This window comes from Podarcis cretensis (genome assembly GCF_951804945.1).
Source record: "Podarcis cretensis genome assembly, chromosome: 7".
Classification (NCBI taxonomy): domain Eukaryota; kingdom Metazoa; phylum Chordata; class Lepidosauria; order Squamata; family Lacertidae; genus Podarcis; species Podarcis cretensis.
In genome coordinates, this window is record NC_137176.1 from 81,470,799 (window position 1) to 81,487,812 (window position 17,014).

Below are 17,014 nucleotides of genomic sequence, written 5' to 3' on the forward strand. Positions count from 1 at the left end.
TGAAAACCGGAACACTTAGGTTTCCGGCATTCGGGAGCTAATTTGTTCAGCAACTAAGCCGTTCGAGAACCATACCTGGCTGCCATATTCTCTTACGATACTGTGATCACACTTGCCGGGACCATATGCTTTCTGGTTCGTGTGTGCTTGGAGATTGAGAGTTTCTATCCCAGAGCTTTAGTTTTCTTGTTGTTGTTCTCTGTGATGAAGACACCTTGCTGTGGATGGCAGAGGTTGAATTGCACTCTGAGCACGCTTCATATTTGCTGGATTCAAAGATGCATGATTGATCCTTTTTTTAGGATTACGAGAGTGCTGTAGGAAGCTTGGTGCATGCTGAGGTCAGTATTATCGCACCATTGCACGGGGAGGAGGGAATGTTGGCAGGAGACAGAAATGTTGTGGTGATTAATAGCAATAGCTTGCTTGGAGCGAAGGTGGAGTTCTGCCAGTACCCAGCACAGGCAAGCACGAAAATTGCAAGTTTCGTGGAAGCTCCCAGATTCTCCTTAGGGTTGCAATCTGATGCAGACTTCCTGGGGAGTCCGTTGACCTTTGTGAGACTCAGATCTGACTAAGCAAGCTTAGGTTGGTGGTGGTTAGCAGCAAATGGATGGAATCGGCCCTTTTGAAAGCATGTGCTAATACAGTGGTACCTCTAGTTACGAACTTAATTCATTCCGGAGGTCCGTTCTTAACCTGAAACTGTTCTTAACTAGAGGCGTGTTTTCGCTAATCCGCATGCGATTTCCATTCTCATCCTGGGGCAAAGTTCTCTACTCAAGGTAACTCTTCCGGGTTAGCGGAGTTTATAACCTGAAGTGTTTGTATCCCAAGGTGTTTGTAACTCGAGGTACCACTATATAGTAAGGTATAACAAACTGTGGGTTGTATCCTGTGCTCCACAGGCAAAGTTCTGCAGGCAAAGCAGCATTTCCATTGCCACAGCTCCCTCTGAACTCCCCCAAAATCTGTCCTGGAGGCTCCCCTAATATTTTGGAGCTAATTTTGTGAGATTGGGGGATGGGGAAGACGGGTTTTCACCACCCACCTGAACTGTGCGAATGTTAAGGAACGTAGGAGAGGGTATATTGTTTTGACATCTCCTCCTCCCCCCCCGCTCACGCTAGTGAGTAAACATCAGAGCGCATTCCCTTTGCAACTGATTGGAAGCAAGTTGATGATTCGTTAGAATCCTTTAATTAAGCAATCCAATCTGGATTGTTCCTGGGAAGTTTCCCCTTTACAGTCGTACCTAGTTTTGCGGCCAGGATCCGTCCGAAAAAGACTCAGGGCAAAGTGCCGCATCTGCACATTCACACACGCGGAGTGGTTTGTGCTTCTGCGCATGTGCAAAGCATGATTTAGCAAACCCGGAAGTAACCCGTTCCGGTACTTCTGGGTTTGCCGCGGACGTTCACCGGAATGGACGCTAGACAAGGTGGACGTTCACAGAGGTATTACTGTATTTCCCTCTTAAAAGAACAACAACACAACACAGCCTTCTTCGAAAGTAAGAATAAAGTTTTACTCATATTCGGTTCACAGCAGTAATCTGCAGGCAGGCTTTCTCTTGTGGTTACAGTGAAAAGAAGTCCTGAGATGTCGCTCAGACTTTTTGCTTGGGGGCTCCATCCTATGTGAAGGTTGAGCCCTGCGCTGGCTAAGAGCCAGGAGAGTGAGAGTCCAAGAGACCAAGAGAGAGATGGTTGCATGGCCAGCCCTTTTATCTGGTCAGCCCATCTACCTGGCCACACACACGGGAAGGGAAGAAAGCTCCAAAGCAGGTATGGCAGGAAGTCGTCCCTCTCTGGAGCCACGTTCCCCTGGGTGTCCATTCTAGGAAACAGGAAAATGTTGTACTTGACTGCTCTAATGATAACACATCCCACATAGCCCTTCTCAGGCATTACAACATAACATTTATATGCATAGATTTTATTCAACCACCCAGAGTCCCAGCTTGACACGAAGGTTCTGGAAACGCTTCTTTGGGTAGGGGCTTCGTGAGGATGCCCGCGGTCACCTCCTTCGTAAAAATTGCAGCTGCCAAAGTTGGAAAACAAAGAAGAGAAAGGCAAAATAGAGATGAAGACAGGGAAGAGAGAAAGAAATAAAGAAGGCAAAAGGAGAGAAACGTTAGCAATAGAAGCATTTAAAATAAAAAAACGACGCTGTGATTTGCTGTCTGAAAGCTTAAGGGTAGCATTTCATTCTTCTCTTTCGCATCTACATCTTTCTGTGGGCGAATCCATCCATTCCTTCCTTGTGAGGTTCTTTTTCTGTGCTGTAGGGAGAATTGGATAATGAGTTCAGGACAAAACGTTGGGTTTTTGTTTGTTTATTTGTGCTTTCTTTCCCCACCAAAAAATCAGGAAAATGTTGGTTTAAAAGCTTTGGGAGAGGCATCCACTCCCCCCTCCCTCCACCGGTCATTTGGAGCAATCTCTGTGAGCGGACTGACTCTGTTATTACACGGCTGGCAAGGAAATTCCATTTTGCTTAGGATGCTACTGTACATCCGCTGGAATTTCTTTTTTTTATCGCTGTAACTTTATCACTTCCTCTGTTTTGGAATTTTAGCTCTGATTGTTCAGCCCCGGGACCGCAGCCTGTGGAATTTGCTCTCTGGGTGAGGAAGCCCTCAGATTTTTCACTGTTGATGCAGCTCTGCCTTTGCCGACTCATGGTGAGCTGTTTGCAGCTGTTTTTTTAAAGGGCACCAGGAACTGCCTTGCGCTGAGTCAGACTGGTGGCCCATCTAACCCAACATTGCTTACACGGACTGGCAGCAGCTCCTCCGTTTTGGGCAGGGGGGCAGCCCTAACTGGAGAAGCTGGGAATTGAACTCTCAAAGCAGATGCTCTGTGATTTTACGGCTGCAGCCCTGTGTACGACTACCTGAGAGTAATCTCTGTGGAATTCAGTGGGAGAAATATTTCTGAGTAAATATGCACAGGGGTGATCATTCTGTTAGTGTGCTTTATTGATCTCCTGCCTGACCCTGGGCATCACTTCCAACTAGGTAAAGGTAAAGGGACCCCTGACCATTAGGTCCAGTCGTGGCCGACTCTGGGGTTGCGCCGCTCATCTCGCTTTATTGGCCGAGGGAGCCGGTGTACAGCTTCCGGGTCATGTGGCCAGCATGACTAAGCCACTTCTGGCGAACCAGAGCAGCGCATGGAAACGCCGTTTACCTTCCCGCCGGAGCGGTACCTATCTATCTACTTGCAGTTTGACGTGCTTTTGAACTGCTAGGTTGCCAGGAGCAGGGACCGAGCAACTGGAGCTCACCCCGTCGTGGGGATTCGAACCGCCGACCTTCTGATCGGCAAGTCCTAGGCTCTGTGGTTTAACCCACAGCGCCACCCACGTCCCTTCACTTCCAACTACTTTTGGCTAACTGGGGAGGGGAGGAGGAGGGAGGGAAAGAGTCACGCATAAGCAGGATTTCTGGGTGCAATTGTAGAAGAGCTATGCAAGAGCTATGTAGAAGACCTTCTTACTTAGCTCAATTGGTAGAACGTGAGACTCTTAATCTCAAGGTCGAGGGTTTGAGCCCAACGTTGGCCAAAAGATTCCTGCATTGCAGAAGGTTAGACAGATGTCCCTTGTGGTCCCTTTTGACTATAATTCTATGCACAGACCAGGACCGGATTTAGGTTTAATGAAGGTAATGGGGCCTTTTATATGTCCAGCTCTCCTTTGTCAACAACAAATTATTGCTTTTTTGTGCTGAATATACGCTATATGGTAATTTGTGGCCCTAATACAGTCTTACCTCGGGTTACAGATGCTTCAGTTTGTGTCTTTTCGGGTTGTGCACTGTGCTGAACCTGGAAGTACCAGAATGGGTTCACTTCTGGGTTTCGGTGCTCGCGCATGCGCAGAATTGCTAAATTGCGCTTTGCGCATTCGCAGAAGCAACGAATTGCAACCCGTGTGTGCGCAGATGTGGCACTGCAGGTTGCGAACGTGCCTCCCGCACGGATCGCGTTCACCACCTGAGCCTCCACTGTAGGTACCTAAAGCCATTTGCCCATCTTGCCATGCAACCAGTCCATGCAGAACGTAGGCACCCTCTATATAGAAAGGAGCAAACCAGTGATATTTTAGGGAGCAGGCGGGGCCCATGACTTACATCACAGGAGCCTACACAACACAAAACACTGTTGTTGTATGTAGGTTTTATTTTATTTGTTTTTTTATCTTATATTTTGGAAATGTACATCCAGTTGTTGTTTTTCCCTTTTATTTTATTTTTTTGAGCCCCCAAGAGAGTGGGGCCCTAAGCTATAGCCTGCTTCGCTAATACATAAATCTGGCATAGACATATCCATGCTAGCATGCAAATTTTCCCCAAACACACAGACACACACACACACACACACACACACACGAAAACAGTACTGCTAGGAAGAGATTAAAGAGAATGCTAAACCACATCGGATGCTGGCAATCATGACAGCAGCTTTCATCAGTGAAACCATGATTGCCCACGACACACAGAGCCTCTGATCTGCAGCAGAGCAAAAGCCACTTATTGCAGGAATGCTCTTTCTGTTCCTCCCCAATCCCACAAAAGCACACACACACCATAATCTGACTCGCACAGACATAGTAGAAGTCAGCTCTTTCAAAACGTTTGATTTCTCCGGCTCTCTAGGGATAAGTGGGTGGATTTTTAAAAAGCAAGGGGGGGAAAAAAGAGAACTCTTTTTGGGAAACAAGAGTATCTTTGGCCTATATACACAAAAACCCAAACACATAATTGAGCACAGTGATGCTCTGCCCAAAGTCTGCTGAGTAATAGAATGCAGCAGGATGAAAGCTGCCCTGGCCGGAGCCCCAGGAGCAGACAGCTGGGCTTTGAAAGCCAGCCACCGTCTGGAACGGAGGGCTGCCAAAAGACAGCCTTAACCAGAAGTGTGTGACTGTGCTGCGGCCCGGTGACCAATTAAACTCCAGGAAATCGCTGCTGACCTCTTCCCAACACTTAACCCACCAGTACAGTATTAACTCTGTCCCAGTCAGCATTCCTGTCGACGTACGGAATCCACGTTCGCACAGTTACTTGAACAGAGAGATTTCTTGGCTAGAAAACATCCCTGCCACTCATCCCGCTGCTTCCGTGGCAGATCCCGGACCAGCTGTGCCTGGGAACACAAGTCATCTCGGAATGGATGTGGCTCCCATGGCACCGTCAAGGTAATGGGCTCACACCTGTGCTCAGGAAACCTGGCAATGTCACACGCAATTGACCTCCAGACTCTGCCTGGACATCCACTGTGGTTCTTCTGCCCTAGTGAAACTGGGGGGTTCTGTTTTTCAATGTCTTTACAAACGACTTGGAAGAAGGAATAGAGGGGATACTCATCAAATTTGCAGATGAAAGGGGTAGCTCATGCTGCAGAAGACAGAATCAGAATTCAAAATGACCTTCAACAACAACAACAATTTATTATTTATACCCCACCCATCTGGCTGGGTTTCCCCAGCCACTCTGGGCGGTTTCCAACAGAATATTAAAATACAATAACCTATTAAACATTAAAAGCTTCCCTTAAACATTATGTTTTGGTGATTGCAACCCTTTGGTGCCTAGCTTCTATATCTGAGTTTCTAACACTGGGCTCCGTGTCCCTTGGGTTGAAAAAGTTTTCCCAGCCCGTCGTAGCTTTTCCCAAAAGCGGGAAGGCAGTGAGGAGAGCCTCTGCCCCAGCTATGCTTGGGGAAACACAAGACAAAACATCTGCAAATAGATTTGCCTAGCAGGAAAGCATCACGGAGAAGGAACACAATGCAAGTTGCAGAAGGAGTGACCCGGCTGGAAGAATTTTGGCAACTGCAGGGGCCTGTCATCTCCCATGTCTCATCTGCTGAGTGCCATAATCGCTTGTCATTTCACGACTCTTCCCTGTTGAGCTTTGCAGGCTAACATAGAGGAAATTAAATAGGCAGAGTCACCCTTCTGTAAATGTTTGGTACCCACTGTTTTAAAAAGCAAAGTGAAATTTCACGACTGATTGGTTTGTCTTGTGGCTTGGCTCGGAATCGCAGGCTAGCTGTGACAGGTTTGGGACTTATTCTGTTTTACTGATGTTTCCTTGCCGGATGATTTCTGGGTGTGTTTTTTGGTGATCTTTCACATGGTGTAAGAGCCACTTCTGGAAACCTCGTGGAAGATTAGTGCTTAGAATCATAGGATCTAGTCCAGCCCCATGTAATGTAGGAATCTCAGCTAAAACATCCATGACAGATGGCCATCCAACCTCTGCTTAAAATCCACCAAGGAAGTAGAGTCCATTACCTCCCAAGGGAGACCGTTCCACTGTCAAACAGCTGTTACTGTCAGAAAGTTCTTTTTCATGTTTAGTCAGAATCGCCTTTCTTGTAACTTGAAGTCCTTGGTTCAAGTCCTACCTTCCAGAGCAGGAGAAAACAAGCTTGCTCCATCTTCCATGGGATAGCCCTTGAGATATTTGAAGATGGCTATCATGTCTCCCTTAAAGCTATGGTTTCCCCAGTAGTGATGTATGGAAGTGAGAGCTGGACCATAAAGAAGGCTGATTCCCAAAGAATTGATGCTTTTGAATTATGGAGCTGGAGGAGACTCTTGAGAGCCCCATAGACTGCAAGAAGATCAAACCTATCCAGTCTGAAGGAAATCAGCCCTGAGTGCTCACTGGGAGGACAGATCCTGAAGCTGAGGCTCCAATACTTTGGCCACCTCATGAGAAGAGAAGACTCCCTTGAAAAGACCTGGTGCTGGGAAAGATTGAGGGCACAAGGAGACGGGGATGACAGAGGACGAGATGGTTGGACAGTGTTCTTGAAGCTACCAGCATGAGTTTGACAAAATTGCGGGAGGCAGTGGAAGACAGGAGTGCCTGGTGTGCTCTGTCCATGGGGTCATGAAGAGTCGGACATGACTAAACGACTAAACAACAACAACAAATCCTGGCATATGGTTCTTGATGTTTCTAAGCTCTTCGCTTGCTTATGAAGCACAGATAAAATGAACATGCTTAGTTTTTACCACCTTTGGTGGACCTGCCCAAAGGTTAAAGCTTTCTGGGAAATGATCTATAATGAAATTAAGAAGGTCCTTAAGTGGACTTTTCCTAAGAAACCAGAGGCTTTTCTCTTGGGCATGGTTGGCCAATCGGTGTTAAAGAAGGATAGGATTTTCTTTATGTATGCCACCACAGCAGCAAGAATTCTACTGGCAAAGTATTGGAAGATGCAAGAACTACCTACTCTGGAAGAATGGCAAACAAAGGTGATCGACTTTATGGGATTGGCCGAGATGACGGGCAGAATCCGTGACCAGGGGAAAGAGACAGTGGAGGAGGACTGGAAGAAATTTAAAATATATCTTAAAAACAATTGTAAAATTGAGGAATGTTAAGATGTCAGGGGGTAAGAAGTAAAGAATTGCAGCAGTAACTAAAAAATTAAAGGGAATTTTCTGAAAGGGAATTAAGACAAAGGACCTAAGGGTTGCTAAAGAATCATTAAATAAGGATGCAAGGAAGGGGAGGCATGGGGAAGTCAAAAGAAAGAAGGGCATGAAATGAGGAATCTAAAGGTACATGGGTCTAATTGCTATGTGCCTTATCTGTTTTTTTTTTGTTTTTCCTTTGTTTGTTCTGTTGAGTGTTTTTTACTTGTTTGAAAAATTAATAAAAACTAATTTAAAAAAAAAATGAACATGCTTAGTTGGATCGCTATGCTACAAACTGATGTTTGTTTTCCAGGAAAAAAACCAATCAACTCATAATTTTCTGGGAAACTCAGATTTGAGAAGGGACGTTAGAGATGATAAACATAAATTGACAACAGCAGTTTTATAAATCACGTTGATGGGTTGTATAGAATTCCTTGTTGTCAATAATATGAGGCAATATTTTTGCCAGATAATCAAAGCTAATTGATTTGGGCCAGCTCACAGGCCATTACGAAGTGATGTCCCAATTTCAATCTTGCATGAAGAACAGAGCAGTAGTTTTACACCCAGTGGTTACTCAGATAAGGCAACACTAGTGATAAGTCCTCTAGATCTGGGAATCTTAGTGACATTTGTTTAGGTGCTCTGTGTTAAAAAGAAGTCGCTGTGTGACTCATTGGCCAAATGTTGGCTATTGTTTCAGGATAAACGGGATTCAAATCTCTGCTCATTTGTGTCTGAGTCTGAGACCTTTCCCTAGCTCGTAGGGTTATTGTGAGTCTACAGTATGCCTCTGAGCTTCCTGATGAGAAGACTGAATAGAATTGTAAAGTTTTAGAGTTGCAAGGGACCACATCTAGTCCCATCCCCTGTAATGCAGGATTCTTTTGCCCAAGTTGGACTTGAACCCACAACCCTGAGATTAAGAATCTCATGCTCTACCAACTCAGCTATACAAATATAACCAATCATAGCAGCCTTCACCTCAAGGGATAAGTGCAACAGTCCAAAAAGAAAAAAAATGGGAAATGATCTGTAATGAATTGAAAAAATTGTTTAAAAGTACTCCCCCCCAACCCCCCCAAGTCCTTTCTGTTGGGGATAATTCAGACTGAAATTCCCAGGTGTCAAAAAAGGTTATTTATGTATGCTACTACTGCAGCCTGTGTTTTCTTAGCCTCAAAATGGGAATTGAGCGAGGTCCCCACCAAAGAAGAATGGCAACTTAAGTTGACAGAATTTGCACAACTTGAAGACTTAACATCTAGAATAAGAGAACAAGAAGAACATACGTTTAGAGAAGATTGGAAAACGTTTATTGAATATATGGGAAATAATTGTACGGCTGAAAACTCTGGCAGCATTAAGATAAATTCAACAGTGTAAACAAGTTTTGATGGATGGAATAGTGGAATACTGAATGGTATAGTTTTTGTAAAATATGCAGGGATTTGTGATATGCAAAATGAACTATGGAAAGCGAAGAAGGGAAGTCATTAATATCTTAAGGGTGTAAAAAATGGGTACTTTAAATTGTAAAGCGGAAAATTTGATAAAAATTATATATAGAAAAGAAAATAAAACGAGTAGGATGAAAATTGAGAAAAAGACGAGCCACTGCTTGAAATACTCTCTGGCAGCAGCAAAGAAGGGGATTCTCTCTTCATTTTGGAGACAGTCTAGTGGGACGTTTTCCCCATACAAGCTCCATAGAATTGAATGGGACCTTGTTCTTGTGCCAGGGCTGGGGAACCTGTGGTTTAGTCAGACACCCATTGGACATGCCTAGCAGAGGCTGACGTGAGTTGTAGTCCTACAGATATCTGGAGAACAACTGGTTTTCCCATTCCTGCTTCAGGAGTTGTTTTTTGAACCCTACCCCACACCTGCAATAAAAGCTAGAAATGTAATCTTTTCCCTTTCTCTCTTCCATTTTAAGAGAAAGAAGAAGAAGAAAAGGTTTTTGCCGTTTTAGATACTATCTCCTGGTCCAGCACAATTGCCTGGTTCCCTGGGTTAGAATTCTCGTCTTCAGAGTCTCTTAATGGCATCTTTATCACCAGGAACTTTGCAATGATGGCAAATAAGTTCTTCCTTGAACCCCCAGGCTCTTTACAGTTTCCCCTGAAGGTCGTGACACTCACCACTCGCCTTGTCAAATATTCAAGCTATGAAAGGATTGATTGTAATTTTCTTTTTTTTTAAGGCTTTGCTGAGAGCTTGCAATTTTAGAAAAGGTCATTCTGACCATCTCGCCTCCTGTTTGCCCGCCTTTACATGCGCTAAAGAATGCGAGACTTGTTTGCTTGCGTAAAAAACCCAGGTGTTAAGAGCTGGGGAGAGAGAGAGGGTGGGAAGGAAATAAAAATTACGTAGTTCAGAATTCCTTGCATGCTTGCCTCTGCAAAAAAAAAAAAGTTTCTGATTGAAGATTTGTAGAGTTTTATCTTCTCCTCCTCATTGCCCTGTAGCTGAAGACCGCAGAGCATTTTTGATAACGGAAGGAGGACTGGTGTTAAATATGACTTCTGGGTACAATTTTGCAAATTCAAGGGATTCGGGTGGCACTGTGGTCTAAACCAGTGAGCCTCTTGGGCTTGCCAGTCGGAAGGTCGGCAGTTCGAATCCCCGCGACAGGGTGAGGTCCCATTGCTCTGTCCCAGCTCCTGCCAGCCTAGCAGTTCAAAAGCACACCAGTGCAAGTAGATAAATAGGTACCGCTCCAGCGGGAAGGTAAACGGCATTTCTATGTGCTCTGGTTTCCATCATGGTGTTCTGTTGCGCCAGAAGCGGTTTAGTCATGCTGGCCACATGACCCAGAAAGCTGTCTGTGAACAAACGGCGACTCCCTTGGCCTGAAAGCGAGATGAGTGCCGCAACCCCATAGTCGCTTTTGACTGGACTTAATCGTCTAGGGGTCCTTTGCCTATGAAAATTCTATCCCCCATTGTGATCCAGGGACTTCCACATATCAGCACACACACCCCCCTTGAGATTCCTGGGTTGTATGATTTGCAACATTAATGGCTTCCTCTCTTTCAGCTTTGTAATTAGACCCTTAAATGCTCACCTGGGGTGCATGGAAGTTGTCCTTGTGCATGCCAGAGCTCCAAATTCAGATTCTTTCTCTCCCCCCCCCCCCCCATATATAAAATTGTAGAGTTAGAAAGGACCCTGACAACCATCTAGTCCAAGGCAGGAATATGCAGCTGTCCCATACGGGGATCGAACCTGCCACCTTGGCATTATCAGTCCCACGCTCTAGCCAGTTGAGCTATTCAGGCTTGCACCGTGCTTTAGCGCTGCACATGGATCTTGCTTCCTTCGTCTGGAGCAGGCACGTCCCAACAGGTAGCTCGTGATCTACTGGTAGATCACTGGACATCTGTGGTAGATCACTGGTAGATCAGTGGCTCCCTCCAAAGAAGCTCAACAACTTTGGCTCCCCTAAAAAAAGCTCAACATTTTGGCCCTTAACCCCTCCAATGGGCCTCCCTAAAAGAAGCTCAACAACTTTGCCCTGAACCCCCAAAAAGGGGGTAGATCACTTCTAGTCTTTAACTCTGTGAGTAGATCAGTCTCTTGGGAGTTGCCTACCCCTGGTCTAGAGGTTGAGTTGAACCTTAAAGGCAAGTGCATCTGTGTGGCTTAGTGCTGCACTTTGATCAGTACAGGGCAGCGCTGTGTTGGCTTCCTCGGCTGGCCCTTAGTCTCCTTTGGTCTGTCCAGGATTTGCGCTGAACTTCTTCGGTGGGGAAAAGCTCGCCTTTATTCCTGCATTGCTAGATGACCAACTCTACAATTCTCTGGTTCTGGGGTGGAGTCTGCTGCGAGCTACGAAATTCTGCATTAACTGCAGGAAGCTGTTTATTTTAACCAAGCAGTTTCTGTGTTGAAAGCCTTGGAGAACTTTCTCTTGATAATAATAATAATAATAAATCCCCATTAGCAATCCTTTATTCATATGCTGTTTTCTAACAATTAAGGAATCTGAAGCATTTTCACCACCCCTCTCTGAAACAATGAGGGTTTTGGAAATCAACAGTGCTAAGGAGGATCTGGTATTTCCTTTTCTTTTTTTGGGAGGCAGAGTTGTGGTTTTGTCCTTTTTGAGCAAAAGGCGCTATCTTGCTTTCTGCTCAGTGACTGTAAATGGCATTTAGGGTTGCGTGTGATTTGCACAGAATGGAAAAGGGCTGGAATGTTGACTTGTGTGTGCTCACAATGTAATTTTGCAGCTGCCCAGGCTCTGGCTTGCATGGCACCCTTGCCAGTTGTTAGAAAAAGCAACGCAGAGCCTTATGCCAGCTGGTGAGCAACTCTTTTCACTGACTCAGCCCAGGCCGCTCCCTGAGTCATCGCCACCACTTCCTATATCATCTCAATACAGTAATTTCATGCCAATAAAGGAGATGGATTGATTGATCATCTCAACAAATGGTGATTAAGAATGCATTTTGTTCCGCACAATTTGTTCCGCTTGGGACAGGGGATTCTTGCGTTTGTCATGCAAATTCCTCTCCATAAAAATCAAGAATTCAGCTATCAAAGCCTCGCCCGATGGTCACTTAAGTCTCTGCATCCACACTATGAATTTTAAACTGGTTTTACTCGTCCTTGCTTCTATTCAGTGACTGGAAGGTGGTGGAGCAGATCTCCTCCAGAGATTTTTGTGCAATCTTATCAAACCTCAGTTCCCAAAGACCCAGAAGCGATGAGGGTGGATGCCTCTGACAGGAGGTTTAGCTAAGGACCGACTTAACAGTGTTAGAAACTCAGATATATAAGCAAATTGCCAAATGGCGTCTTAATCCTAGGTTATGGTCACCACAACAGCGCCAGTGAATCTTATTTTTGATTACTATTATTATCCATTTCATTTGTACAATGGTACCTCTGGTTGTGAACAGGATCCGTTCCGGAGGCCCATTTGCAATATGAAAAGAGTGCAACCTGCGGCGGCGCGAATGCGCATGTGCGGTTTGCAATTCGGCACTTATGTGCGAGTGGCGAAACCTGGAAGTAACCCTTTCCAGTACTTCTGGGTCACCGCAGGATGTAAGCTGAAAGAACGTAACCTGAAGCAAACGTAAAATGAGGTATGACTGTATACTGCTTTATATTTTAAAGGAAAGGTCTCAAAGAGGTTTACGGCACATTAAAACATCAAATAAAACAATCCAGAATAAGACAAATTTTAAACTTCAAGGAAAATATTTCAGGTCCTTATCTAAGGGGCGTTTTTTCCCCTCGTATGTATCTAACTACTTAATTTGTAGAGCTGACCCATAGCATAAATGCACTAGGTGGCCAGGGTGGTGCAGTGGTTAGAGTGTCGGACTAGCATCTGGGAGATCGGGGTTCAAATCGCTACTCAGTCATGAAGCTCATGGAGTGACCTTGGAGTCAATCACAGCTTCTTAACCTACCTCACAGGGTCGTTTGTATGGATTAACTGAGGAAAGGGGTGAATCATGTACGGTACTCCTTGTAGGAAAAGGTGGATATGAATGCAGTAAAGGTAAAGGGACCCCTGACCGTTAGGTCCAGTCGTGACCGACTCTGAGGTTGCGGCACTCATCTTGCTTTATTGGCCGAGGGAGCCGGCGTAAAGCTTCCGGGTCATGTGGCCAGCATGACTAAGCCGCTTCTGGCAAACCAGAGCAGCACACAGAAACGCCGTTTCCCTTCCCGCCAGAGTGGTACCTATTTATCTACTTGTGCTTTGACATGCTTTCAAACTGCTAGGTTGGCAGGAGCAGGGACCGAGCAACGGGAGCTCACCCCATCGCAGGGATTTGAACCGCTGACCTTCTGATCGGCAAATCCTAGGCTCTGTGGTTTAACCCACAGTGCCACCCGCGTCCCTGTAGTAGTAATAGTAGTAATGCAGTAGATGAGCTCTTATGCTTACCTGCTTAAGAAAGCTGGCATCTAGGTGGGGAGATGTCAACCACCAACCTGACATCTAGTCATCTCCACTAGCGCCAGCTATAGATTGGAATGCCACTGTTCCCAAGATTACCGTAATTGGGATTAAAAGTGGCTTTGGAAAGGGTGGGATTTTTGACCCCCCAACCCATCTGCCTGTCCCTTAGCTCTTGGAGATTTTTCCGCCCCACGGTCGAAGCATTGGTTTAAATGTTGTGCTTCTGAGGGGGGTGGCATGGTTTAATAAAGAGTGTGCGTGCTTGGTTGCATAATGTCACACAAGTGCGCTAGGCCTGTTAACAGTGTGGGATGGAGAGTTCCACCCCAAAAAACTCTTTTTACACTGTTGATGGATGCAAAACGTCCCTGTTTAGGGAAGCTTTTAATGTTTGACTATGGGACGCAGGTGGCGCTGTGGGTTAAAAATCTTACTCAGAGTTGACCTATTGAAAATAATGGATGTGATTAATTCAGGTCAATTGATTTTAGTGGCTCTGCTCTCAGAATACACGTTAGTTGAATGCAGCTGTGTGTGCACACTCACATGTACGTGTAAAATAAACATAATATACATATTATTTTGAAGATGCATGCCTCTAGCTTTGCACAGGACTTCTCCATCATCCTTTTGACTGTGGGAATGCTGCCAGACTGGGCTGGGCAGCAGGATGACTCTAGTCTGTTGACCTCATTCCGGTGAAAGCAAAGCCGAGGAGCTGAATTGCAAAATAACAAGGCGCTTGAAAGCGAGACGCAGCGCAGTTGCTCTCTGTTATCTTGTACTTTTTGAGCCAAAGGTCTCACTTGGGCCAAGCATTGCTTCTTTTTCTTCTTTTTTTTTTATAAAAAAAATGCCTGCTATGAACCACTTATGGGACGCGGGTGGTGCGTTAAACCACAGAGTCTAGGACTTGGTGATCAGAAGGTCGGCGGTTTGAATCCCCGTGATGGGGTGAGCTCCCCTTGCTCAGTCCTTGCTCCTGCCAACCAGCAGTTCGAAAGCACGTCAGAGTGCAAGTAGATAAATAGGTACTACTCTGGCGGGAAGGTAAACGGCGTTTCCGTGCGCTGCTCTGGTTCGCCAGAAGCGGCTTAGTCATGCTGGCCACATGACCCAGAAGCTGTACGCCGGCTCCCTCAGCCAATAAAGTGAGATGAGTGCCGCAACCCCAGAGTTGGCCACGACTGGACCTAATGGTCAGGGGTCCCTTTACCTTATGAACCACTTATATATGAAGTGCTCTCTATGATGAAGGCCCCTCTGTATGTTCCACCCCCCTCAGTGGGTTTCAGGCTGGACAGATCAGCATATTCTCTGACCCACCCCCACCCCCAGACTGCTTTGCAGCAGCTTGAGAAGGACCATAGTTCTGGGGCTGAGGATCTGGTCTGCAATGCAGAAGGTGCCCAATCCCCTCATTGGTGGCATTGAAGTAGCGTAAATCAAGGATGTTCAGCCTGCTCTGGCCGGATAGGGACAGCAGCGCCTTGTCCCCAGTGTTCTGACAAAAGCTGAGTTTGAGCTGGTGCAGGTGGCAGAGGCAGCGTTTGAAATTAGCCAGGCCACTTGTGACCAAGTGAGGATGCCTGGACTCCAGGATGGCGTTTCACTCCTCCACCATCTGGAAGCTGCCTGCCTGGGGAACCTTGGATATGGGCTGTTTTCACACCCTTAATTCCACAGCATGTAGAATTCTGTCAGTTCTATATTATCTGCACCGTCGGAATGAATTTCAGGAACCAAAATGCTTTATTTGAGCAGGAGCAGTCACCATTAAGAAAAAAAGACACACACACACACACACACACATACATACAGTGGTACCTCTAGTTGCGGAAACGATCTGTTCCGGGGTGCCATTCGCACCCCGAAAAGTTTGCAACCAGAGCGGTGCTTCTGCGCAAGTGCGGACTGCGATAGAGCACTTCTGTGCATGCACGAAGTGTGCAGAATGCTTCTGCGCATGTGCGCGGGGTGAAACCCGGAAGTATACACTCCTAGGTTTGCCGCGTTCACAACCCGAAAATCTGCAACGTTAAGCGAATGCAACAAGAGGTATGAGTGTGTGTGTGTGTGTGTGTGTGTATATATATATATATATATATATATATATGCAGTGGTACCTCTGGTTAGGTACTTAATTTGTTCCGGAGGTCTGTTCTTAACCTGAAACTGTTCTTAACCTGAAGCACCACTTTAGCTAATGGGGCCTCCTGCTGCCGCTGCGCCGCCAGAGCATGATTTCTGTTCTCATCCTGAAGCAGAGTTCTTAACCCGAGGTACAGTGGTACCTCGGGTTACATACACTTCGGGTTACAGACTCTTCAGGTTACAGACTCCGCTAACCCAGAAATATTACCTCAGATTAATAACTTTGCTTCAGGATGAGAACAGAAATCGCGCGGCGGCGGCGGCGGGAGGCCCCATTAGCTAAAGTGGTGCTTCAGGTTAAGAACAGTTTCAGGTTAAGAACGGACCGCTGGAACAAATTAAGTACTTAACCCGAATTACCACTGTACTATTTCTGGGTTAGCGGAGTCTGTAACCTGAAGTGTCTGTAACCTGAAGCGACTGTATCCTGAGGTACCACTGTATATATCAAGGTTGTCATCTGATCTAGCTAGATGTTTAACCCAGAATCAATCGCAGTCATTTGAAAAAACAAGACTTTGCCCCCAAAATGGCAACTGGGCATTCTGTTTTGGTGACTTCAGCCTTGGTTTAAGGAGCCATTTGGAGCTTAGTTTATAAATCTGAGTTTCTAACAGTGTCAGAGGCCCTGGGCCAGATACTGGCAGGTGAGATGGAAACTCACTGGGTGATTTTGGGACAGTCTCAAACTCCCACCTCATCCCAGATACACCTCCTGGAATGCCTTGATAGAAAAGGTAGCATGTGCATAGATTTATAAAGTTACAAGGCAAGCAGTCTGACTGGGTGGAATAAGGCCGTTTCTTATCTTCCTTTTAGCGCGAGAAAACGTCTCCTCAACTTGCATAAGGGGTGGGTTGACTTGCCATCAGAGACTTCTTCTGCCTATGGTATCTACAAGTCAAAGTGCCCAGATTGGATTTGCAATCTGAGATGCATATCAAAGGGCTCTCCCAGTGAAGTTCCCTTAGACTGGATTAGCTTGACCTGTGATGGAAGAATCCTCTTCTCAGTCCTTTAGGTGGATTGTATCAGGCGACCTCAGAGTTGACAGAGGTTGCGTCTCCATCCCAAGGTTGGGTGTTGCACAAGCTGCTAGGAGAAACCCAAACTTCACTTGTTCCTCTTGAGTTTGCATCACGAGCAATCTGACCCCCCCAGCCCCGGTTTGCAGTTCACTTGGTTGCAACATGCTTCAGAATGCAGAGATTATCTCCCAAATGTCTGTCCCTTTCAGGAATGCTGACCCTGAATGACGAGATCTTGCCCTCCCCCCCCCCTTTGCTGCCTTGTTCTGGTCTAGATTTGCGCAGTTCTACCTATCAGATCACTGTCAAAGGTTTCTTAGAGGAAGAGGCCATTGCCCACCGGTAGGACATCTGCGCTGCATGCAGAAGGTTTAATCCCCAATGACATCTCCAGGTAGGGCTGGAAAGGTCCTGGGCAGGGAATCCTGGACCGCTCCTTCCAGTCGGTGTAGG

The 17,014-nt window shown here is 46.0% G+C and overlaps 1 long non-coding RNA gene across 1 annotated transcript in view; it reads left to right on the forward strand.

Moving 5' to 3' along the window:
* The window catches only part of LOC307220593, a 78,340-nt gene that overhangs the window by 41,648 nt on the left and 19,678 nt on the right, over positions 1-17,014 (forward strand). The gene's annotated exons all lie outside the window — the stretch shown is intronic.